Consider the following 26,200-nt stretch of genomic DNA (forward strand, 5'->3'; position numbering starts at 1 on the left):
ACAATATCTGAACTGTAGTTTCAACCAGCCCCTTTCAAAACCAATTATGAATTTTAATTGCATAATTTTTTTTGTATGTCAAATGTTACAGAATTTTGTTGGATATATTATTACCATCTATACTGGAAACAAATAGAGACACAGGAAACAATACACAGAAACCAAATCTGCTACAACACTCATTCTCATCCCTCTGGGATGCCATTGAGCAATACGGCACTATCAATATCTTTACTGTCTATAGTCTATTGTCTGAAATCTACAGCAATTTGTTTGACTGCATCTAAAATTTACTCAAATTATATTAAATTGGGATGTGTCATCTTTTTATATATTTGTAGAAATCAGGACCTCACTGAATTTAATGGCAGTTTTGCCAGAGTGAACACTTTAAAGCAAGGCCCAATGTTAATTTACTTGTATTTCTGCCACATTCATGTAGTACTTCTGTAATACTGTTGCAGACTGACAGCATTAATATTAAATTTGCATATCAATAACTATAAGTAAAAGGAGACATTTCTTCAAAGTATGCTTCTATTATGTTAGAGCTTGTTTATGCTATTAAGTACAGGCACATGTTGGGTGCAATGTTAAACTGTACTGCCCTAATGAAGGAATCATAATGTCTCCCAGTGTTCCAGGTTATACAGGTAGTACACTCAACAGTACACCACTTGATATGATGCAACATGCACATCCCTCTGTGGTTGTCCAGCTTCACAAGCCAGCTATGGAGGGGTGCCAGGCAATAGCCACCAGACTCATTTCAAAACAGCACTGAACACCTATATATGGAGAATTCTTTTGGTCACTATTGACCCAGATTGTATTCAAATTGGCCATTACCATTGGAAGGCTCTCTCTCTCACACAGTGCCCTGAGCCATCTGGTCCTCATTTAGAAAGAATTAGTAAAATGCTGTGCAAGAAACTAATTGGAGGCACCAGAAACATTTATTGATGTTCACGCAATAAATCAAGTCTTAGCAAACTGGAATATAAAAAAAATGGCACTTTTTAATTTGCAAAGATGATAGCTTGGCTGAGTTTATAGAGTGTCTCTTCAATGGTACAATAGTTACTTAATGGGAAATAATAAACACGAAAAAGTGAAGTCAATAGGAACAGCAGACCAGGGTTTCTTTTACTCCCAGAGGTTTCAGATTTTTCATCATTAACCAGCAGCCCTTGCCAGCCACCCCATTATTAGGCTTTAGACACTCACCACTTACTCAGACACCACAAAGGAAAAAAAGTCTGATTAAACCAGAAATGAGACACAGTCCACAGGAAAAGCTAACCAGAAAAACCCTAGTATATTATCTAGTTGACCTACTTTGCCTGGGCCCATTGCTGTGTTTAAAAGCACATTATATTACAATGATCTTCAAATATAGATTGCTGAAGATGAATTACAGAAAATCAGAACATTTGTAAAGTGTGAAGGATATTGTAACAAACATGTTTTAATTGAACTTACACCCTGTCACTAAATGGACAGTAAAGTCGTGACACACTATTTTAGGCTTAACTATTGCTCCTATGCTAATTCTATTCAACTCAGCTCCATCTCACAGTCTAATTCCTTTCTCTCCCTCTTCCACAGTCTCCTAAAAAGGCCATTAATGTAAGTTGGTTTTGCTGGGGACTAACTTTTCCTACGTTGTTTGCAGTGTTTTTGTAGCTGCGTTGATCCCAGGATACTGGAGAGACAAGGTGGGTGAGGTAATGTATTTTATTGGACCAACTTCTGCTGGTGAAAGAGAGAGCTCTATTTAGCTTGAAAGAAGTTGTTGATCCAATAAAAAATATTACCTCACACATATTACCTTACCTCTCTCTTTTCGCATGTTTACATTTATTAACCTAATAAATAAATGAGGTTAAGCACAATTTTAATGCCTTCAGTTGGAGGACTAACATTTCATAAAGTGGCCAGGCATTGTTTTTCACAGAGGTGTCATTTTTAAAGCTGAGCTCTAATTAAATGAGTCTGGTGGCTTTTCTTTAATGGGCAGTATTATACACAATGAAACTATCATCCAGACTTCAAAACAATGAAGTGTGTTTAATTCAAAAATTACTAGCAAGGCTTGGATACATCTTTGATGAAATCTGAATGACCTCCTACTTATTAAGGGAGAAAACACTTTGTCTCAACTCAGAAAGCTACAACAGCTTAGACCATATTTTCAAGGTGTTGGATTTAAGGACTTGATTGTTAGCCGTTTTGAACAAAAATATTTTACCAACTGTATCGAGAAAATCAATCATTATCTGTTATTGTAGCAGGGTTTACTATTTTACTTTCATTTTTTAGGCACATGTGTGGTGGAGGACTGCTAGTTCCAGCTGTAGGGTCTGATGGCTGGTTGTGACAGAGAGAATAGATGACAAAAAGGAAAACAAATAACCTGCCATTTACCTTGAACCACCTCATCTGAACTGTGCCCCAAAATCTGTCTTCTTCTGGACTACTTCAGATAGAGCAGTATTACTATGCAGATTAATTTTTTTTTTTTAAAACTTGCCAGATAAATGTTTCCTTTCTTCCCCCAAAATTGGAATTCCGTCCAAATCCACGAAAGCTAGAAATGGGTGTTAAAAGGGGGTTTCTTGCTCCAGTTTGCCTTTTATTGACCTGGTAGGTTCTGAGATACAAGACTTTAACAGAGCAACACTGTATACAGAAAAACTATTTTGGGTAAGCTTCGGTGGTTTCCAAAATTAGCTGAGTTCTGAATTAGCCCCAGCATTAGGGAGGCAGGCTGTCTAATGCACAGAGAGATGAAGTGGGGCTCTCAGGACCTAAGTCCCATTCTCAGCTCTCATACTGAACTGCTACATGACCCTAGACAAATCACTTTGGCTCAGATCCTCAGTGGTATTTAGGCATCCAAATACATGTGAGGAGCAGGTCCTTTGTGACCCTGTTTCTCTTCCCCCCCTTTGTTTGTTTGGATTCTAAGCTCTTCAGGGAAGGGCTGTTTCTTACTATGTGTTTGTATAGTACAGGGATCGGCAGCCTTTGGTACACGGCCCATCAGGGAAATCTGCTGGCAGGCCGGGACAGTTTGTTTACTTGCAGCATCCTCAGGTTCAGCCGATCACAGCTCCCACTGACTGTGGTTTGTCATTCCAGGCCAATGGGGGCTGCGGGAAGCAGTGCAGGCCAAGGGATGTGCTGGCCACCACTTCCCGCAGCCCCCATTGGCCTGGAAAGGTGAACCACGGCCCATGAGAGCTGCGATTGGCTGAACCTGCGGACGCTGCAGGTAAACAAACCGTCCTAGCCCACCAGCGGATTTCTCTGATGAACCATGTGCCAAAGGTTGCTGATCCCTGGTGTAGTACCTAGCTCGGTTGGGCAATCTAGGCAACACTATAACACAAATGGTAATAGTCACATTTTATTCTTTCCCCACAGTGACTTGTACAGTTGGACTCAAAGTACTAAGGCACCTGGTTTCAAAAATGGAGGGATTAAAACAAATTAACAAAACAAAACAACAAAACCCAGGATCAATAGCATTCTTTAAAACCCTAAATTTTTTTAAATGGATTCTTTATTGTTTTTGGTTTGTTTAATTTTTGAAAACATAGTCACGGTATTTGATCGTGGTTACAAAGTTTTTATCAGCACTTTCTCAGGACAGCCCACATAACAGGCTTGGATGCAACTTTTATAGTACGTTACACTGATGCCAGTATGTCTAATGCATATTCAGTAGGGGTTTCTCCCATCTTTCTTATTTGTATTTCCGCACCCTACTAATGTTGAGATGCCCTTCTTTTACAGGTTAGTATATTAATGATCTCAACTTCTTATCATATACATCAATTTGTTGCCAGGGCACTCTAAAGATTGGATGCTCTTTCCAAAAGTTTCCAATAACTGGCATTTGCTCATGTTCCTGTGGTTGGCTGGTGTCATTATGGACAAACTTCCTCCTCATACTCTTATTTTCAGTTCCCCAGAACTTAGGGATGGCCGTTAGATCATTTATCTGTGCCAAAGTCCATAGTTCTGAAGCCTTATGCTAACTGCTGAAGCCAATGTCTTACTGGATACAGCCCTGTGGGTTCCTTGCATTACTGCTGAACATAATATCACAAAGGCAAGGCAGTGAATGTAATAAAGGCAAGTTAGCCCTGTGAGCTACATATTGAATCTAAAGGAGGCAGGATCAAGCTCTAGCTACAGAGAACAGTGGCAAGATTTAGCCAGCGGATCTTCTTATTTCCACATAATCATTACCAATGACTCCAGCACATAGACTATATAGTGCTGTAGCTACTGTATAGAAAACTGAAGTGACAATGGTATTTTTTGGAGTAGTGATTGTCCATTGAGCTGCAATGTTAGCCAGTCACATCCTCTGTCTGTTTCCTGACAAAAGAAAGCATTTCATTCTAAAACTCACAACTGTGGTTGCTAGAATAAATCAGCCATGCAAATATACAGAGATTTTTAATATTTCATTACCCTTGTATCTCTTGAAAATAATGCAACATGGTAGTAACATACAGTTGTAGCTGTTAAGCATACATAGCTTCATCCAAATCAAGTCAATAAAAGTACACCCACTGACTTCAGTAGGAGTTGAATAAGGCCAGAGGTAAATGAAGTCTTTTACTTTTTCATTATTTATCAATATGAATCACTTAGGATAATATTTATGGACATATACTCTGGTTTGAAAAAGGGTTACAACCTCCTCCACTAAAGCTTCACCTAATTTTAGAACTGAATTCAAATGAAAGCTTCTCTGAGGTTCTAAAATTGCTGAATACATGCTTTACCCACTTGGGATTTGCAGCAGACACCAGTTTCAGAAATGAAGAATATCATGAAAAAAGGCTGATCTTGCACAAGGTATTTATGTGCCTAAAGATGCAGAAAGGCACCAATTAGGATTTTCAAAAAAGTGCCGCAGTGCTTAACTCTCACTGATTTCCTTTGAAAAATCCCACTAGGTGCCTAGCTGCCTTTTTAGGTGCTTACATAACCTTTAAAAACCTGCCCTTTGCAGCTCAGTTTTGCTCATTGAAGAATTTTGGATACACTTACCAACTTGGATGCTTACCTAAGTCAAATCTGAACTGTGAACTTTTTGTCATTCACATATGATTAGCAATGACAAAATCATTTCCATTTGGTGGTTTTTAGTAGCTTTTATCAAATGAGTTTTGGGGGTGTCACAGTCCAGGCGTCAGTGGATAACTGACTCTGGATAAAACTTTCAAAAGCCCCTGGAGTGATTTAGCAGCCTAAATCTCATTGACTTCTATTGAAAAGTGTGAATTTTTTTATCCTACACTGAAAAAAAAAATATTTGTGTATGTGGCAGTAAATGGCAACTTTCTTCTAAGGTCATGCCTACACTACTGCCTACATTGGCAAAACTTGTATCGCTCAGTGATATGAATATTCCTCATACCACCACCCCGAGCGACATAAGTTATACCAACATGAGCACTAGTGTGCACAGTGCTGTCAGCATCGAGCATCCTCACAACATGCACTGCAGCCCTGTGAATGCTGACATGCTCTCAGTAAAGCGGTAAAGGATGGTATGGGATTTCTCATTCCTAACGGAGATCTCTCTGGGCCAGAGCCTGGTGGGGAAAGTTGTGCTGCTTTTTCTTTAATTGATCTCTCGGTAAATAGGTGACTTAGATTTCTTGTTTCAGAGTAACAGCCGTGTTAGTCTGTATTCGCAAAAAGAAAAGGAGTACTTGTGGCACCTTAGAGACTAACCAATTTATTTGAGCATGAGCTTTCGTGAGCTACAGCTCACTGGTTGTCAGGATGGCACCTTTTGCAACGAAATCTCATTAATGGATTAAAAGAAATAGTAATTTAAAAAGACCTGACTCCCAGTGATTTCTTTTCAATTTTAACCCTTATGGGAAAATCCTGCTATTGAAGGCAGTGGAAACGGGATTTGGCCTTCACTGTTTGTGTGAGCTCATTCCTTCTGTTTTCACAGGAAGAGAGTGATCAGATCCAATGGATCGAATCTGGGAAAGTAGGAAAAGGGAGGAGCGAATAATGCAATCTCCATGACACTATTTCATCTTTCTGGCTCCCTGAAAGCCCCCCCTCTGTGATTTGGAAAGAGAGAATGAAGAGGGAAATAGTCAGCCATCCCTCTCTCAGACACATGGGGATTTCCTGCCTCAGTTAACGGTGACTGGGCCCTACTGAGCCTGCCCCTGAAGGGGTGCTGAGCCCGAGCTGATGATGCTGAGCCTACCCCTGAAGAGGGCTTGGGGCAGCAGCCTGGAGGGGGAACACAAGGGAGTGCTATTTCATCAGAACTAAAGGAATGGGGAGAAAGGGGACTGCAGAGGTGAGGGGGAGGGGAACATAGAGCTATAGGGTCACTGGTGGATCTCAGTGGAATCCACTAGCTGTATGTAATAAACCCCATCACTCAGACCTGCAGGCAGTCCTGATGGAAGAATTTCAAGGAAATTCAGAGCCAATTCAGTTTCCTTCTCCTTATCCTGGTACAGCCTATGTTGGAGACAATCTGGGTCTATGGTATTTGCATTTCAAATTTGTTTGCATATGAATTGCATAATTCTCAAGATTTTATTTTAAATTTAAGGACCATAAAATATATTAAGTTATAAAATAATTATTTACTTGATTTCCCATAAGTTTCATAATTCATACTGTAACACAATATAAATCATACAAACTGTACAATTACAATATATTAGGACCATATTATTTTTTTCAGTAATTTTATTTAAATATGTTATGGTCTTTATTTTTAAGCAATATTGATGCTACAAATATCTCTGTACTTGTTTCAGCAATTAGAAAGACAGTGTGCATTCAAAATCATGTTCATATTCTTTTTTCTGATAAATTGTATAAATGGGTTCTATATTCTTATCTAAACACCTTTTGGGTTTAAATATTATTTTTGCAAAAGATGTTATACCAAACATTGCTTAACCATCTGTTTTCATTCAGGGTGTCCTTGTCTTTCCAGTGTCTGTACATTATGCACTTGGTAACTCAATACAGCTCATAAGAAGTGTGTTATTTTGACTTTATTTGTATTTCCTGAAAGTGAAGTATTATTGAACAACTGGAAAGCGTGCTGCAATTCTATCTTACATCTTAAGAGCTCACCAAGAGTTTTTGTTAAATTATCCCATTTTTTATATATGCACTTTCCCAAATAACATGGCTAGAGACTCAGCAGACACCCAATGTCAAACCTTAAAATTGAGTCGGCTACCAACAATCCAAGTAAAAAGAAATGTAGCTATATCCGCACCAGTATGATAGACCAGAATATTTCCCAGGCAGGGGATTTCTTAAAACATGAGAATCTAGCACATAGGCAGTTGTATAACCCCACTCATTCCCTACTGTATTTGGCTTAATCACTCAGGACCCAGTTCTGTTCACACTTACGTACATGTTCACCTATAACATGGAGCATAATCTTATTGAAATCAGTAAGATTACTCAGGTTAGTATATGAGTGTTTTCAGGATTAGGGCCTCAATTATTAGCATAAATTAAGTCAGTTCAACTGGAATAGATGTGTGTTGTAACTAACTAGTAATATTTACGTGGGGGTTGAATTTGGCCCCCACTGCATACTTAGAGTAAACTACATTTATTTTTCACCATCACTGAATGCCAATTTGGTGTAAATTACAATAATTTGCCATTTTTAGGGTAGGATCATCTGTGGTGAGGTGGGGAGGCAGAAACCGTGTGGACTGTGGGTAGGAGCTAAATGGCCTGTGTGAAGCACCTTGCAGGATCAGATCCTTCATAAGTACAGCTGGTTCGAGGAAAAAAATCAAGAAAAATTTCAGGGTTGTTTCCATTTCTCAAGGTTCAAATAAAACATTTTTCATTATTTTGAATATAATTTTTATCAGCACATTTATTGAAATAATTATTCCCCCCCCCACATTTTCTAAAAGCCTGGTTTTGAAAATGAAGTATTGATTACCATTTTGATATAGTTTGAGATACATATTTTGATTAAAAAAAGAAAGTCATAACAAATTTTGCAAAAGACAAAAATATTGGTAAAATTTTTCATGAATTTTTTCAGTTAGAAAGACTGGCTAATTTTTTGGTTTTTGATTAAAACAAACTACCACACCAAAAAACCCACAATAAAAAAAATTATAAAAATTCCAGCCAGCTCTAGTTAAGGCCAAAATCCCTGGAACTGCTCCAGCAAAACCCTGTGGGTCTTGGCAATTTTCATGTAGAACACTGTACATTGTAGCGTTCTCACAGCCCTTTCAGTGGCTGTGTTGCCATTGTTTGTCTGCACATGGCTGCACTTTGTGACCACAATGATTGGGTTTACAAAGAACACATCCCAGTGTTGCTCAGAGCAAGATTAATGTACTCAGGTTTTTCTAGTGTGAGTTTTAACCGGGTGAAGAAAGAATTATGCCACATAAAGATGCTCTCCCCCAATTCTTCCCATGCTCTGCCCACCTGGATCCCCATTTCATTTATTTACAGAAAGCAGCTTTTTGGCCAGTTTTGGAGGAAATCATATGGCATTTGGTGGAAATCATATATCACTTTCTCCTCTTTTCACCTAACTCTATTCCAGTGTTATTTCCAAGCTTCTTCCCTCCAATCCGACACCCAGAAAAGCATTGGTGCTTAGATATCTAGGTTATAGACTTATTTAAAATAGACAGACAGATGCAGTGTATGTTATTGGATTCATGCCTCATTTCTGTTTTGCATTTCAGTAGAGAGCCTCATATATAATTATCCATATTTATTTTTGATTATATCATTATCTAGGGATTATTCTCTGCTTGGTTTGCGTGGTGTTTAGATGTTGCTTGTAATTATTAGAATTGGGAGCACTGGCTGTTGGGAGTCTGAAAGGACAGAAACAGGAAAGAGGGGGGAGGAGTTGAAGAGGCTGAAGGAGAGCTACTGAGGGTGCAGCAGCAGCTTGGAAAAGAGGTTTCCACTTTAAAAAATAAAGTCCTGTTGAAGTTTGTTAGTCCCTTGCCTGGCTACTATAACATTTTGGCGATGAGGATGGGTCTTCTGCCTCTGAACCCACCTGCACCCTTTCTACAAAGCTCAGGTGAGCCTCCAATTGCTTTTACTGCCTGGATCCATATGTTTGAGACTGACCTGTTTGGAATCAGTGTTACAGAGATTTCCAAAGTAAGAAAGCGTGCTCTGCTAATCCACTGCCTTGGAGCAGAAGGGCAGCGTATATTTTACACTTTGCAGACGATAAATATGAGACTGCACTCACTGCATTAAAGAACATTTTTTTTCCACCAAAAATGAATGTAGTAGCTAATCGCTACAGATTTCGCCAGTGTGAGCAGAAACCAGGGGAGACTATAATGCAGTATATTGTTTCCCTGAGGAATCTGATTGTAACTTATGACTTTGGGAACATGGCAGATGAGATGATTAGAGACCAGCTCATCGAGAAAACAACCATGCTTCGTGTAAGAGAACGCTTACTTCTCGAACCACAACTTACACTAGAAAAAGCAATAACCATTGCTACCTAGATTGAGTCAGCTACAGCTGAAGCCAAAATAATGAGCATGGATACAGGAGGCACAGTTCAGGCTGTGACTCCTTTGCAGAAAAGTTCACTATCGCTGCAGACAAACAATTACAAGAGAAAAACAGTTGAACAGAACCAAGCAAAGTATAAGGCTTTCACAGTCAAGCGACGGGGTGCTAAGGAACCAAAGTTTCAGTGTGGTTCCTTCGTTAGAGTACAAAAACCTGGAATCTTACGCAAAGGGGACCATAAATTCACACCTCTTCTTAAAATCATAGAGAAGAAGGGACCTTACACCTACTGACTTTCTGATGGGCTGGTATGGAATGCTTCTTATCTTGCACCTGCCTACGCAGCAAGAGGAGATTATGCCAACACCCAGTCTGCATTGGATGACTTCACCATAGTATCAACACAACAAGACATTGCACTGGAACCGGGGCTTGAGAGACGGCCTGTCAGACCCAGATGACCACCTGTCTGGACTAGAGACTATGTTATGTAGTATCTATAGTGTTTTAGTGTGATAATTCTGTCAACAGTATAGTGCCTTGTTTCCTATTTGTTCCTGTGGTTAGAACAACAATGTTTATTGTAATTGGGAGAGTTTCTTAAGAGAGGAGGGAATGTGGTGTTTAGATGTTGCTTGTAATTATTAGAATTGGGAGCACTGGCTGTTGCGAGTCTGAAAGGACAGGAAACAGGAAGGGGGGTGGGAGGAGTTGAAGAGGCTGAGGGAGAGCTACTGAGGGTGCAGCAGCAGCTTGGAAAAGAGATTTCCACTTTAAAAAATAAAGTCCTGTTGAAGTTTGTTTGTAACTTGCCTGGCTACTACAACAGTTTGCTAGCACTGGTAATATTTGTTACAAGTTATATTCTATGTAATAGCTACTTTAATTTGGTACTCTGATTCCTCCTAGATGTAATGGGTTCAACCGTATTTCAGCTGTATTTGGGGTTACCTATTCCTAGAAAGTTTGTGGGGGAAAAGTCTCCTTTAAAATAATGCGTTTGGGTGTCTAGTTTTTTATTTATTTTGTTAAGTATCTTTCCAGATTTGATCTAAGCTGATGACACAATGCTCGATGCAGAATTTGTTAGACAAAATTGTTACGGACTTCACATGGAGTTTAGTACAGGGCAGGGTTCCAGAGCTCTTAATACTTGTCAGATGCCCAACACCATAAAGCATGAGCATGCTCACCCTGGGCTACAAATTCACCCTCATCCCACTTTTCCTGTGGTAGGGTGTTTAATTATGCTTCGATTGGTAGTTCTAAGCTCACCTCCTCCAGTAACAGCCCTTACCTCTTTGCAACGATGCATCATATTAGTGAGGGGTATGTGAGGCTATGAAGTTGAAAATATAAATTTCTCCCAATTTACAGATGGCGAAACTGTGTCATGCCCAAATTCCTACAGTAAATCAGTATTTCGGAGTAGTAATCTGAGCAAGTCATAACCATTCTGAAACTAAGTTTTCCCGTATGTGAAAGGAAGCCCGCCTTTGAGAATTTTCTAGACTGCAGTAACTTCACAAACTGCTTATATCCTTCAAAGCAGCAACACTTGATTCCACCCACCCACTAATCACAGCTCTTTTTCCAGTCACCAGTGAGCCATCCATTCATTCTCCTACATTTCTAAGCTTTCAAACAGTATAGCTAGTTCCTCCTCTACCTTGGTAGGTCTTGCACTTATTGGCAGATTTGCTCGCCTTGGAGCTTCACGGCAGCCCTCAGTTTGGCCATTTTCGTGAACCCACAGTTCAGGTCAACTCCTCCTGTGTCTGCCAGGAGTTGGAAGGTTTTGGGGGAACCCAGGCCCACCCTCTACTCCGGGTTCCAGCCCAGGGCCCTGTGGAATGCAGCTATCTAGAGTGCCTCCTGAAACAGCTGTGCAACAGCTACAACTCCCTGGGCTACTTCCCCATGGCCTCCTCCCAACATCTTCTTTAACCTCATCATAGGACCTTCCTCCTGGTGTCTCATAATGCTTGTACTCCTCAATCCTCCAACAGTATGCGTTCTCACTCTCAGCTCCTAGAGCCTCTTGCTCCCAGCTCTTTACACACTCACCACAAACTGAAGTGAGCTCCTTTTTAAACCCAGGTGCCCTGATTAGCCTGCCTTAATTGATTCTAGCAGCTTCTTGATTGGCTGCAGGTGTTCTAATCAGCCTGTCTGTTTAAATTGTCTCCAGAAGGTTCCTGATTGTTCTGGAACCTTCCCTGTTACCTTACCCAGGGAAAAGGGACCTACTTAACCTGGGGCTAATATATCTGCTTTCTATTACTCTCCTGTGGATCCCCCTCCTAGGATGCGGGGGGGATCCTTTAGCAGTGGGCGGGCTTTGCCCACCCACTTCCCAGATCCCAATAGGATTACTCTCCTGTAGCCATCTGGCCCGACCCGGTCACATACCCCTCCCACCCCCCCGCTCAACGCTACGGGGTTAAAAAAAAATTACTCTCCTGTAGCCATCTGGCCTGACCCTGTCACACTAGTCAAAAAAAGGGGAACAATTTCACAAAGTTTTAGGACTTTTTTCCCTGAAACTCACAATCAAATCAATTAATTTATTGTTTCCTAATAGGTATAACAAAAACCTTATCACTTTCCTGTCAACTTGTTTTACTTTATTAAGTTCAGGTAATGAAAATAGATACAAAGTTAGGAGTTGTGAGATTCTAAGAATGTTAATCCATGAGAGTAGAACTATGGATGTTTGTTTTTTATTATTTATCATTTTTAACCTGTGTCCATCAGAATGAAATTATTCAGTTATTCTAGTGTATAGCTCTCTTTGCCTCTTTGAATTTTTCTAGTGAAAAATGTTCTTTGTTCCACCTCTCATTTAACATAAAATCCTCATTAAAACTAAAAGTTTTAGAAGTCAGAAAAAAGCAGTATGTTCCTCCCATTCTGTTTATTTAGTTAAGCGGCTCAGGGCCGGGACTGTCTTTATTTAATTAGCACTGAGCACAAATATTGATTCATAGTAAATAATTAACAACACTTGCACATTCCCTGTTTCATTATTTCACACAACAATAAATTAGAAAAAATGGCAAATCTTTCTTTACTCTTTCTTCAGGAAAAAAAAATCTCATCCATCTCTGAAGCCTCAATTTTATTTATTTGCTGATGCCTACTGTGACCATTAAGGGGGGGTAGTTGAAATATTCCATGCCTGATGATTTTTTTCCCCTGTGCATTGTTCTGAGCTTTGGAGAGAATTTTATGTTTCTTATATCTGTTTCCTTTGTTATTTTTTCAGTAATTATTATTGAAGTCCCCATTCATTCTGTTGTCATATATTAGAATGATTTTGGCTTTGCTTTCTGTAATACTTCTTTTTCTAGATTCCTCAACTTTACTGAGACTTTCAAACAATAGTCAGAGCTAAAGTTTAAAGTATGTTTCAATGGAGTATAGTTAGCCATGCCAGTGATACTTTCTTGAACAAAATTCTACACCTTTAAAGAAACACTTTGGCTAAAAATTCTGAAAAACTACAATTTTGGGACTTGAGTTCCCTACTACCATATCCTGTATTAATTTATCATTTGCACCTTCTGTATATCACCCAATCAACCTTTACTTTCTACTCTTTTATAGTTCTGCAATGGAAGTATGTTGTTGGATACATACTGTTGCCTTCTTATATTGTTTACTAAAGCTGAGGTTCTCAAGGCTGCCCAGGGGAATTGAATGCACAATTCCTATTAGGTTGAATGGGAATAGGGAGTTCAATTAATGGGAACTAATTTGGTAAGAAGAATTTGGGTGTCCAAATCAAGTTTCAACTTACAGGTGTAGTAAAGATTTCAAAAGTAATAGTACTACATCAGGATACATTAGTAATAGTACAAACAATTAAGTACAAACAATAGTACAATTATTAATAGTAATACATCAGGATACATTAAGTTAAGTACAAACTTTAAGTTCTTTAAGTGCAATTGATTGGTGGAGCAGAAGTTTTTAGGAATAGAACTGGAACAATTGATCTGTTGGATGTTATGAAGTCATTTGGTTATAGACTACTGTAGCTGTACGTGGACTTTATAAGATTTAATATTTGATCACACCAATTAGTTGATGTAAAAAATTGTGCAAATAATGTTGCATTACTGTCTGTTGGAAACTGATCCCTTGTCTAGGAAATAAGATTTTATAGTCTACTAGCATTTTTTTCCCAAAAAACGTCACATAAAAATTCTAACCTGGTATAAAATGTAAAAAGTATAATTCTAAGTGGATTATGGAGTGTTGCTTTTGATAGCTATCATTAGGAATAAAACTGTAAAACTGGTCTAGTGTACTAATGGGAAGCTTGCCTCTACCGCTATTATCAGATGGTAGATGGTCTGTACTACTGTTCTGGGTTAACTTAAACCGATCTAAACTGTTGTGACCCCACCCCTAATTTAAAATAGCTGTGAGAGACAGCTGAGCAGCCCCACCTAAAAGAAAAGGCGTATGTGAGCCCACTCAGTAATTTGGATTTCATGGGCAGAGGGCTCTACAGGGTACAGTCTTTGTGTGAGGGTGTGTTTGTATGCAGGGGAGAGGGAGAGAGAGAAAGCTCAGGTTGAAGAACCACAGAGAGAAGCAGAAAGAAAACCAGACATATACTGCTTAAACAAACTGGTCAAAAGAGTGTGATGCTTCAAGCAAGGAAGCTGGCTCCTGTTTTTTGGTAGTGTGTGTGTTTTGTTTTGTTCCACCTGTGTTTGGAGAAAGAACTCTGTACATTCTTAGTAAAAAAACAAGATTGCATCAAAGATACCAGACTTGTGTGTCAGTTTCTTCTCAGGACAACCAGTAGTGGTCTAAACTTTGACTGCACTGACAATGACATTTCAAAGAGATTGAACAAGCTGGGTAACTCTCACTGGTTTTCATGACAGTGGTATTAATGCTAAAACTAGACTAGATTAGAATTTGTGTGGGGCATTTTTGAGCGGAAAATTTAACGTTTCGTTGAAAAACCAAAGCCTGAAAGTTTGACCTCAAAATTTTCCTAGAGAAAGCCAACATTCCTCATTCTCTCACTCACAATATTTGATAGAAAAATCCAAGTTCCCTTTAAAAAAAAGCTTGACAGAAGAATTTTGAGCTGTCCTAATATGAACAAGATCTGTGTTGTCTCATTGTCATCCTATTCTGTTACATTATCAATATCCAGCAGTTGTTTTACATGTAAGTATGACACACTGATTGCCCACTGTTTCTTGTAATTTCTAGTATTCCAAGAAAGCAAGTTATTTTTGTGCTAAAGTTTCTAGTTCTACCATACTTATGTAGGCTTCTCTCATGCATTTTTCTTTTATTTCTCTATTTAATTTCATTAGGTGTTCTTAAGCTTTCTCGGTTGGCTTTTCTGTTTCTGCCATTCTGTTGGTTAAGTCTTTGGTGTCCTTTTCCATATGTATCATAATAAGTTTTACTGAGGAAACATCAGCGACTACTTCTTGTATTCATGGCTGAAACAAGGTTTGTGCTCTAATTTCTGATATGATATTTTGTTCTTTTCCCTGCACAACACTGTTCCCAACTTTTCTGCCTCCTCAGCACACTCAGGAGACTGAGTTCATAGGTTCTTTTGGTATTCCAGACACATTTATTGTTTTTGTTGTTTTACTGGCTTAATATCTTGTGCTTTCTCTGTAAGACATACTGATAATTTTCTTCTTTTGGGAGCCAAGTCCTGCCTTTGGATATGGGCTCATAAATTCAGAGTTTACATTTTGCTCACCTGAATAGATCTTGCTTGCCAGTTAAGAAGTCTGTCCTATCCATTTTATCTGCTATCCTAATTATTAAAGAAAATATATTCCCAGTTGATAGTCTCAGTAGAGTAATATGATCTATTTGGAAAAGCAATGATTCCTATGTTCTATTCTATTATTCTTTAATTGACCGCTACCTGACCTTAGAGAAGTCATGTAACCTCTCTGTATCTCAATCTATCAGTCTTAACCTATCTCAGTTCTGGTGTTAAGAAGTTTAACCAAGTGTCCAGACCTGCAAGCACTCCACCTGTAGAAGTTCCCTGGGATACAATGGTGGATCTGCCTCATGAGGGACCACAGGATTATCTCTCTGGTGTCATTCTGCCTGCTTTGTGAAGCTGGACACCTAGAGAATCTGACCAATTGAAGGTTCCCCTGCATGGAGATATCAACACATGGTGCACCCTCTTCTTGTTCCCTTATTCAGAAGGTATTACCAGGGAAAGGTCAGAGCACCCCAGTACACTTGGGGCTATTGCTAGAGGGGTAAAACTTTGAGCAACCACCTTACCCCAACCCCTATCCTCAAAGGCACCAAATATATCTCAACAGTGCTGAAGATCTAACCCACTGTTTGAGAAGCTATTTCCAAACCTGAGATGAAAGGATCTATATAAAACCAATGTGTTCAGAATTTTAATATTTAGCTCTATATTTCTTCAGTGATTAAAATGTTTGTTTTTCCATGCCTACAGTCTCTCCAAAGATTAGAATATTTTCACATGGGTTGACCTCTCTCATTTTCTTTCAACTTCTTATAACTATTTTATGTTTTACTTCAATATTAAGTAAAAGCAGCTGCTTTTACAAAATGTTTAAGCTTCCTCTGTTATGGTTAGGAGCTAATCCTGATAAATCTTGCTCTGTTTGTCACACAATAAATAGAAAAGAAATTATACATTTCTGTTAGGAGCTCAGTTAACAGGATAAATAACATCCATTAAGGTCCGGAAGGAGACCTTCCTTTCGATCCAATACTGTTTACATATTTTGTCACTTTTATTTACCTTTTGTGCCTCTGGTCTGCAGTTATATCTGAATTGAATGCTGCTGTATATATATTTTTTTAAATTAGTCAAACAAACATGAAGAGATTAAACATTTCTGACTTGTATTGAGCAATCCAGTACTTCAAGGTCAGATATGACAAAACTCAGAGGCACTGTATGATTATCTTTATTATTGATCTAGTAATAAAAAAAAAATCAGCCCTGACCTCAGAAGATTTCTCTCTGCACACTAAAAAAGACTGCCACTTTTTTCAAAGACAGATTGAAGTTTAGACATCTCACTCTGGCATTAGATTAAAGATACTTGTATGCTCAAAACTTTACTAAGAGAAACAAATTTTAGGTGCCAGAGAAGCCAAAATTACAGCCACTGCTCTAGTCCAATGGTAAAATTTGACATGCGATAGAAGCAGAAACTGTTGCTTTTCTGTTTAAGTTATGCAGAGAATAGTTTTAATACTGATTCTTACTTATATTTTATATAGCGTACCCAAGTTTAGTGTTACAGATGACAGGAAGCCATAACAAATCAATTATATATTTCATCCCAATCTTTATATATAAATATTATTGCATTGCTCTTTCCTCCAGTCAAGATTATAAAATGTTTTAAGTAGTGTTGGATAAGATATCTCTAATAAACACCCCACAAGTTATGGGAAGAATAAAGAAAAAGGTTTCCTCAAGCCAGCAGTAACAACTGAACAAATAAATAAAAGAAAACACAATTTATGGTTAATATGGTTTAAAGTCTTCAGCATTTTTAAAAGTTGTTAACATACTAAACAATAAAAATTACTGCAGTGTAAAAACAGATCCTGGTCTCTAACCCTGTGAACACTTGCACACATGCTTATCTTTAGGCATGTGAATAGCCTCATTGGATTCAATGGGATTTCTCATGTGCCTTGGCATTTATGCAAGTGTTTTAGATCACTCAAACCTTACAGATAGATAAAAAATGTTTTTATGGTTAAGGCACTTGACTCTGATTGAAAAGACCTGGTTTCAATACCTGTGTCTGCCACAAACTTTGTGTACAATCTTGTGCAAGTCACTTAGGACCAGATTTTCTCCTGCTGCCAAGCTCCACTCACTGTAGGATGGAGCATCAGAGAGCCGAGTATAGATTCTGAGGGCTGCTCTGCTTGGGTCCTGCCCCTGGTTATGGTTCGATGAGCGGCAGGGCAGTTCAAAGTCATGCCATTGTTAAAAGGTCCTTAGCAGGTTGTGAGTGGCACAAAGGGTTCATCTCTCATTTGAGAATGTGGTCATTATCTCTTTGTGCCTCAATTCTCCAGCTGTAAAAAACTAAAACATTGGGTGATAATACTTCATCCCTTTGTCTTGTCTATGTAGCTTGTAATGTCTTAAGGTCATGGCCCATGCATTTGTTTGTGCTTGCACAGCGCATAGGTCAATAAAGCCCAGATCCTGACTGGGGCCTCCAGGCACTTCAGTAATTCAAGTTTTAAATGCAATATAAAAAATATGCTGTTCAGTGCTCATTATGCTCTAGATATTCTGTGATTTTTTGTTTGGGCATTTGTCCCACTGTTAATAGTAAGGATTTTAGTTAAATTTGCACAACATTTATTGTCACAAGCACTGTTTTTTCCATGTGTAGAGTTCAATACATTAGCTTTTTCCCCAGTCCTCCAGTACTTCATCTGATCAGCATGGCTTTTCATAAATAAATGCAGAGTCTTCAGAGGTGCTGGAATTAGGGGTGCTGCCATGCCTTCTGGCTTGAAGTGTTTTCCATCATATACAGGATTTACAGTTTGATTCAATGATTCCTAGCACCCTTACTATATAAATTGTTCAAGCACCCCTGAGTGTTAAGTAGGTTTATCAGCCACTAACATAAGTCATTAGTTTACATATATTCAAAATTCTCCAAAATTATTCCCCATGCTATGCACATGCCTGATCCAATGCCCTCTGAGGTCAATGAAAAGACTGGGCATTGGATTAAATCCTGTAGCAGTTCTTATATGATCTTTTCATTTTTAATGCCGAATAAGTCTTTACTTTATAGTTCTTCTACAATGCCATTCAGTAATCACAGCCATTTAAAAATCACTATTAATTTACCTCTCATCCTGCTATTTATTACTTTCTCTCTAGCATTTATTTCCCCAGATCTATAGTATTTGTAGAAACCCTTCTTATTCTCCTTAAACCCTTGAACTAATATTAACATATTTGCTTTTTGGCTGGCCTTATCTTTTTGCTGCAAGCCACAACTGACTTTGTATATAGTTTGGTTCCCTCCCACTTCTCCATCTCCAGTATATTTAATGTCCTGAGATCTTTTACTCCAATTCACTTTCCAAAATAAAGTGTAGAAATAGAGAAGAAAAAAAAAGGATAAATTACAGCAAACACACGCATTTTGATAGACTAGCTTTACTGCTTTCTTGGGAACCTTTTAATTGTTTGTCTAGATTTTCCTTTTAAAATTCATGCAAACTCTCCCCTCCCATCTAAGTTTTTCATGTTGTGGGTACAAGTGCTGCTGATCATGTAGGTAATATTCTGGATGGGAGGGAGGAATGTTACAACCAACAGAACGCAGAGGTTTCCACTGCCTTAGTGAAAGCCAAATGATGTTTTCAACACATGGAAAAAAACCCACAGGTAAAATGCCCGACAGACTTGACTGTGATCTCACACTTGTTTTACATAAGAGTAATTTTATTAATTTCAGTGTGGTTAGTTCATGTATTTACACATGATATCAGAAGCAGGCCCTATTTCTCCAGTTTTACTTCATGAGATATGAGTACATTTTCATGTCACTTTTGTAGTAAACTCTCACAGATGGAACTCATGTTAATTCCTGTTTTGAGTTGTGAGTTCCAACTTCTACATATGGCAAGGGATGGAGAAAATTGCGGACGTGATTTCTTTCTCTGTACCGGTCACGATTGTGTTCCCAAAACATGGCGTCTGAACACCACACAAGCAGTACAGAAAATGCTTTGGTTCTTCACACAGTTCACTGAGCACTGAATTTACAAAGGCTTTGCAGTTAAAAGTACAGAATTCAGACATTCCTGAATAAAGGCTCTAAAATACAGTTACAGTCAGTAAGTAAATCAGGAGCTGTACCTAGTAACATAAAGCTGTGCAAACTCTATTGATTTTTTCCAGTTGCAACAAACTGACTAAGGTGTAGCAACTCCCCAAAATGAGCTGACAGAATAATCACTTTGTGTACTAACAAATTTCATTTGCAAGTCTGTGTGGACAAACACTGTTACCAAAAGTTACATAAGAATTATTTTTGTGTGTGTGGGAAAATTCTCTCTTTTTTGCCTGCTTAAAATGCAATGTTCAAAACTTGGATAACTTCTGCTTTCTTGAAAAGGAGTCCCTTACTGACTAAAATAAAGGTTATCGAACAATTCAATAAATAAGGACCATATATTGCTCAGAACTTCACTACTTGTATAAATAATTTAACAAGTGAAAACCAACAACTTGTCTTTTAAAGATCCTGGTGGATTACCAGTAGAAGGGCTAGTTTTGCCATAGAGACTTTCAGGTAATGAGCAACACCACAGAGTTGAAGAAACTAGTAATTCAATCAAACTTTTTCTCTCCAAGCAATTTATGCAAAAAGGCAAAGGAGATGTGACCACATTTAATCTGGTAAATCTCTGTGTACATCCTAAAAAGGTGTTCAAACAGACGAAGAGCAATAAGGCACACATTTTGGGTTGTCTTTCATAAAAGTTGTGAACAGTGGATTAAATTCTACCAAATGTAACATGGAGTAAATGGGTGCACCTTCCAGGGACTTCTCTACTTTTTTGCTGCAAAGTACATGTTGACATAAATTAGTCATGATGTGCCAAGAGAGACAAAAAGCTGCCAAATTTAGGACAAACAAATCAGAGGCCAGCGTGTAATTCATTATAGACAACTCCATACAAATCTTAATTACCATATTCACTATGGAGATACTACAGTTTATGACCACCCTGGAAATATCCTTAGTAGGCAGATTAGACAGATATAGCTTCACTTAGCTTGTCTATCTACTTGACACTGAGATACCTCTCTCAAATAAAGTAATTTCAGTATTTTTAGGATCCCATTCAATACAAGTTTGGATACACACTGAACAGGGCCAAATTTAGCCTATTAATAGTAGATCAATTTCTATATTATATATAAAATTACATAATTTTCTACCAAAGGAAAAATACAACCCAGTCTTCAAACTATAGACCAATTAAGGCCTCAGGCTATATTCTTGCACACTGCAGTACAACTGTCAGACATAACAAACCATGGTTTTGTAAAGACTTATCTGTGAAACCTTCTTCGCACATATTTTGTGGACAGCATAGTGAAGAACCTGGTTTTCTCTAGCATTGTTAGTGGTAATATTCTTTGACATCACTGAATAGGATTTTTTTATACAGTACTGTAGTGGATAATGCTGAGTGGTGATGGGTAACTGCTTCTTTAACCAAAAGCTGGGTCCCTGAGGGATCCACCCTGTCTCTCCTCCTCTTCATCATCAGCATGCACCCCTTGGAGAAAGACACATCCCACAGGTTTTGCTGTGGTAGCCAGTATACACACACACACACATATACACACACATTAGGCATAATGTACATCACTTTATACTCAGCTTGTGGATAGATATGCTAAATGAATTTATTGTCCTCTTCCTACAATACTGTTCATTCATGTAAAGGTATATATTGCACAAAACCCTGCACACCACAACTCCACACTCGACATAGGCAAAGATGGAACTTGTCAAAAATAAAATATATGAATGTTCTGCCCTGGAACAAGCTTGGGAAAGTAATTTCATAGCCCCTAGCATTTGGAATGTGGTGTGCAAAACAAGAGACAAGGAAAGAAACAAAACAAATAAAAGTACTTGTACGAACTGATGGGATGGATCTTAGGTGACATATAAAGTGCATTTAGCTTGTACAGAATTATACTATAAATATGGTTAATTTGAATACATACTTTGAATCAGTTCCATTGTGTAAGGTGAATGCTGGCAGCATTTCCCAGAAAGGTGGTACAATGGTACACAACTCCTTTTTGTGTACTGCCTTGTTTTAGTTAATAAACTTGGCTAAGCTAGTTAATTTAGTCTCTAGAACATTTTTTAATATAGAACTGCGATTATTAGTCCAGCAAGCCTCTATACTTTTAGCAATAGGTGCCAACAATACCTTGATGATGAGTTGTACATCTCATTTTCCTCAGATGCAGCCAATGCAACTACAAACATGTCACAATAGTTCCAACAGATCTGCACCTGGATGAACAATTCTCACAGACTAAATTAACTCAAGATCAGATATTGGCCCTAAGCATTCCGACTTCTCCATGCATTAAAAGAATACACATACCATTCAAAGTGACAAGAGCCCAGACAACCAGGTATCTTCAGTGACCAAGAACACTTTCTCCAGTGGCAAGAAGCTCTGTCCCTTCCTGCTAGATGAGAACATGAGTGATCCACGCATTTGGTACTCAGGCTGGTTTATTCTAATTCACGTTCCTATGGCCAAAACAGAAGTACTGCCGGGAGCTTCATCTCTCCTCAAGGCGAAGCTCAGCCCCAAGCATACCCCCTTTGTGCTCTGGTCCCTCCCCTGTGTCCCCCTCCCCTTCCATTTTCAGTTCAAGGCCTTCGCCCAGATACCATGTACGTCAGTGACCACAACTCTACTGAAGGCAGCAAAGGCTGCCTGGGAAAATACAGCTCAAAAATTCCAGGAACAAAATGCGTGAGGAATGGAGATAAAGCTTTGTCAGTTGAGAGAATTCAGCTATAGAACAAGTTTCTTGAGGAGATTACAGTAAATCTAAAGTCTGCTCAGCTTCAGATCACACAACAAAAAACTCACCTCTAAAATTACATTTCTCCACTGTAAGAGGAATTGCATTACAAAAAAAAAAAAAAATCTCAAGCCCAGTCTGCTGGGCAAAATATCCCAAACCCTGGAAAGGAAAAGAATATAAGCCCCTTAGAAACCTTACTGAGATAATGTAATTTACCTGGGAAGTAGTTAATTTCTATGGCAATGAATTCTTTAGAGAACCTGAAAACAGAGATTGAAATGTGGAGAACATGTATATCTGGTGAGACTTGACCTCTTTCTACATAGTGCTTTAGTCCGCACCAGAAGGGATATAAATTCTAATGCGCACTAGCATGCCGCACGCTAACTGGGAATACATTAACACACAAAGAAATTTTTAGTGTGCACAAGTAGGGTCGACACAGGCCTATTAGTGCATGACATGCTAGTGTGGACTAAAATTTACACCCTTCTGCAGATTAAAACACCGGGTAGACAAACCCACATCCTTTTTAGGGTATAGAAGAATTTGCATGTATCAACATATCACAGAGATCGCTGGCAGCCTCTAAATACAAGAGTTACAAGAGGTTTTGGAGATCTAGATTACCCAAATGAGGAGAGAATTGAGCCCTAAATATTTTTATTCCTCTGTCTCTTATTCTCTCATTTTTTTCTGTGTAATATGCACTCATTGCTTATACCATATATAGATTTTTTCAGGAGAAGAATTCATCAGGCCATCTTCCTTTCATTCTTTATTTATATAAATTAAATACAAAACCAGTATCTTCAAAAGATTCATGATTTCAAGGGGAATTACTTCAAAACCTCTCATTTTACAGGTTTTTTGTAAAGTATCTTTTTTATTGATGGTAGATCTTCAAGCAGCATATTAAAGCAATCTGTATTCTTTTAAGATACAGTGGTTCTTTATTTTTCAATTTCTAGTCCTCTCAGAATTGTTACTAACCTAACTCATCTGTAATACAATCTAACCATACATTACATGGCCACATTCTGCCATGTGATATGCACAGCTGCCTCTGAAGCATTTAGACACATGCATGCAACTGCAGAATTTTGTCCAGGAAGTTTAGACAACCTTTCACTGTTCTATATCTTTTAAGAAGTATGATTAGCTTTAAATTTTTTGAGAGGAAGGTCAGGCTTGACTAATCAAAATGATGGTATGAACTTAAGGACAGGTCATGTGAACTCATAAACGTGTGTGTAAATACATTCATATAAGTAGTCCCATGAAAGGGAAATTGTTATTATTGACCTTATCGAAGTCATTGGGACTACTCATGTGGGTAAATTTACACATACACAGAAGTGTTTGCAGGACTGGGGCCTTCATTTTCTAGTAGATGTTTTCCCACCTTTTAAAATTGCAACAAAATTTGTGCAGGAGATGGGGAATGTGTGAACCATTGTTTAAAAGGCCTCATGAAGGAGTAACTCAGTTTAAAGGAAGCTCAGTAAAAATCTGAGGCAATTAAAGAGGCACAATGAAAAATCCAAACCTCAAAACAGGGTGACACTGGCCTGTGTTATATCGGAAGTCAGGCTAGATGATCACAATGGTCCTTTCTGATTTTATAATGTATGAATCTAAAATACCAAACCGGTGGTGATTCAGAAAACTAAATATCTAAAGCTGAATTAGTCACGAAGGGTATCAGAGTGTGTTGGGAGGGGGGTCACAATCTTTCTCATGGTGGCTCAGCCCTCAAAATGTCTGGCGAGAGGGATCAGTTATACAGTCCACTCCATTGACAGTGATCTGGGATGCAAACTTCAGCACCAAGACTGTTCAATGACAAATTATTACTATTCCAAGAAATAATTGTATAAATGTGTTAGATCTAATAAAAAGGAGAAAAGCTATCTTTGGAAAACCTAAATAAAACACACATCCTAATTCTAGAAAACAACTTGGTTGCAGCCCAGATTAATGATAATCAAACAAGTCTTTTGTTCAGGTTTGGGAGGAGCAGAATCTGCTACATCTCATAAAGCTTCGTAACCCAGGATTAGAAAATGTGAGAGTAGACAAGCTCAGTTGCAAGGGTGTGCATGTTGAGGAATGATCAATAAGAAAGTTCAACTCCATGACAGACAGGTGACAGAATTCAGTAATGAACAATAAGCCAAATTGTTGACTTATTCACAACCACAAGGTTAAAAGATACATCAGCAATATCCCGACCCCAGAGTTGTATTAGCAGACATGTCCTCAATCAGCTTTCTGCTTTCTAACCAATATAAATTTATGCGTAAAATGGAAAAGATAAGACAAGCTGGGGCTACAGTAAAGCCCGTGGCTATACAACAGCTCATAGGTCTTCGCTTAGGGGAGATCAACAGTCTGTCATAAGATGACTTCCAGCCTACCCAATGCTAACTATGAAGAGATCAGTCAATCACAAATTTCCTGCAATATTCAGGCTTTCAATATATCTCTTGAATAGAGTATTTTGGTATAGTTATGAAGATATGGTCAAATTCAGTCCTGGTGTAAGTAGGAGCCAATCCATTGACTTCAATAACAGTGTCCTTTTACACCATAGATGATTTTTGCCCATAAATATTTTTTAAAAATCGTACCTGTTACTTCTAAAAAAAGTATACAAGTTAGGTAGTTTTCTCTAGTAGAAGAGATTAGATTCTTTTCCCCTTAAGAGAGCATCGTTACTGCAAGGTCTAAAATTTCTGCAGGCTGGCCTTGACAGAAGGTTACCTTTTAGTACACTCAGAAGTCCAGTCATTTGCACCAAATATTCCTAGAGCCCCCAGGTGGCATCAATCTATTCTGTCTATCTCCTTACTATAAATATTTTTTTGTGTGCCTTTTGGATTAAACCTAGTTTTAGGGTCATTCCTTCCCTTTGGTGCCTTCATTTGTTGTTATAGATACTGTGTTACTCTCCATTTCATGCTCCGGGTTCTATTTCCCTGTATTAATGATCACTTCAGGTAAAATTTTTATGGTCATATGCAAAAAAGCCAAGTAAATGCAAAGAAAGATTCAGCCACATAAAACAGTGTTATCTGTAATATGGCCACATTAGAGGTGTTAGTCATTTAAATGGCCAGGATAAAATCAAGAGTAACATCTACGTGCAATTATAAATATTAGGAGTGAGAAAAAGTTCACTAGAGACAGGGCCAAAAAAGTTGCACTGTTTTTAGCTGTAGTAATAATTCACGGAGATACATGTTATTGACTAAGTTATTCCAAACTGACAACTGTTCCTCATTTTTGTTTATGAATCCAAATGTTATTGTTCAATATGTGCAAAAGTCACATAAATTACACTAGTGCATAGCAGTATGAAACTACCAATTTACTTTTACCCCATCAGAGTGTTAAATGTCAAGGTGTCAAATTGTCCCTTCAGGTTTCTTGGGTAAACATAAATTATTGCTAATAGAATGTGCCTGTGAAATGTTTTAACAAATGGGTTTGAAAAGCATTACTACGTGAACGGGCTATCGGATGCTTGAGATAATTTGTCATACAAATATTTTCCATAGCTACCTGCTTTGAAGGCTGACTTCCAAATGTAAAATGCATAACTGAGTTAATGCACTGAACTCATGTATTTGAAATTTCAGTTCAATAGACAAAAGCATATTCATGCTTTCAGTTGCAACATTGCAATATCCTCAGTCAGACAATGAATTAAGTTTGTAGAAAGTAGAGTTGATCAAACATCATTTATTATGACAAAGTTCCTCCTCTGCCTTGGTGGGTCCTGCGCTTCTTGGCGGATTTGCTCGCCTCAGAGATTCACGGCAGCCCTCCGTTTGGCCACTTTTGCTAGTGGCTCAAACCTGCCGTTCACTCAGCTAACCTCATCACTGGCCAGCATGGGGAAAAGGAAGGAGAACAATCCCCGCAGTCTCTGCTGATCCACCTACTGGGTCGGGGGACAGGCCAGGGACCTTCCCTTCTGGTGGGACCCAC

At 38.4% G+C, this 26,200-nt stretch overlaps 1 long non-coding RNA gene across 1 annotated transcript in view; it reads right to left on the minus strand.

Annotated features, from left to right (window-relative positions):
• LOC144930539 (uncharacterized) overlaps nucleotides 1–22,019 on the minus strand; it is an 803,962-nt gene extending 781,943 nt beyond the window's left edge. The window contains exon 1 of the long non-coding RNA XR_013635747.1: nucleotides 21,769–22,019. This is a non-coding gene — a long non-coding RNA (uncharacterized LOC144930539). The remainder of the gene's footprint in view (nucleotides 1–21,768) is intronic.
• Between the last annotated feature and the right edge of the window lie 4,181 nt (nucleotides 22,020–26,200).

This window comes from Lepidochelys kempii, chromosome 5 (assembly GCF_965140285.1).
Source record: "Lepidochelys kempii isolate rLepKem1 chromosome 5, rLepKem1.hap1, whole genome shotgun sequence".
In the NCBI taxonomy this organism is placed as follows: domain Eukaryota; kingdom Metazoa; phylum Chordata; order Testudines; family Cheloniidae; genus Lepidochelys; species Lepidochelys kempii.